Source organism: Augochlora pura, chromosome 9 (assembly GCF_028453695.1).
Source record: "Augochlora pura isolate Apur16 chromosome 9, APUR_v2.2.1, whole genome shotgun sequence".
Lineage (NCBI taxonomy): Eukaryota > Metazoa > Arthropoda > Insecta > Hymenoptera > Halictidae > Augochlora > Augochlora pura.
In genome coordinates, this window is record NC_135780.1 from 7,435,376 (window position 1) to 7,436,198 (window position 823).

The following is an 823-nucleotide window of genomic DNA, read 5'->3' on the forward strand; positions in this document are numbered from 1 at the left end:
ACTGGCGATTAATACAGAGATTTAGCAATAAAAATATGATAATTTAAGGAAATAAAATCATGTTACGTTAACTTCATCATTCAGTATTTTAAACTTTCTGAACATTACAAAATTTCATGTTAGCTAATGGATACCTTTCATAGACCAATATTTAACATTCATTAATTAATTAATATGTTTTAAATTGGATGCGATTCTAAATTCTAATATATGTACTTATTTATTTTTCGAAGAAACGTTTGTATTTTTATTGACTTTTGGAAAATATTGACCAAGATATATTGGTAATGGATATAATTTACTCATTAATTGCAAAATCCTTTGAAACATCAACTATTAACATAAACAAAAAATAAATTAGATTAAAACAATTAAAACAATTAAAATAGTAGTTAGTAGCGATAATAAAATTAAACTCAAAAGTTGTCATGATTAATTCTTATAGTATCCAAGATTGTTCAATTAAAATTAAATAAACAATATGTATATAGTTAATTAAACAATATGGTATGGTTGGTAATTAATTTTTACATTAAATTGATTTTATTTTAGATCTGGGTCAACTGAACTATTGAACTGCGAATGTATCCGTCAGTTCATAGAATATTCCAAACGCTAGATATGCAAACGAAAAAAAGGAATCAATTAATTTATTTATTACCAACAGATTATCGAGTAGCGGGTGACAGATAGCGTGCAACGAGTCATTGTTATCATTGTTATCAGGACTATTTCTGTTTGGGTGGAGGCTCGTGGAAAGTCTCCTCAGGGTTTACACGGCTGTAATGGAAGAACTAGCATGCAGTGTTCTCCGCGACATTAA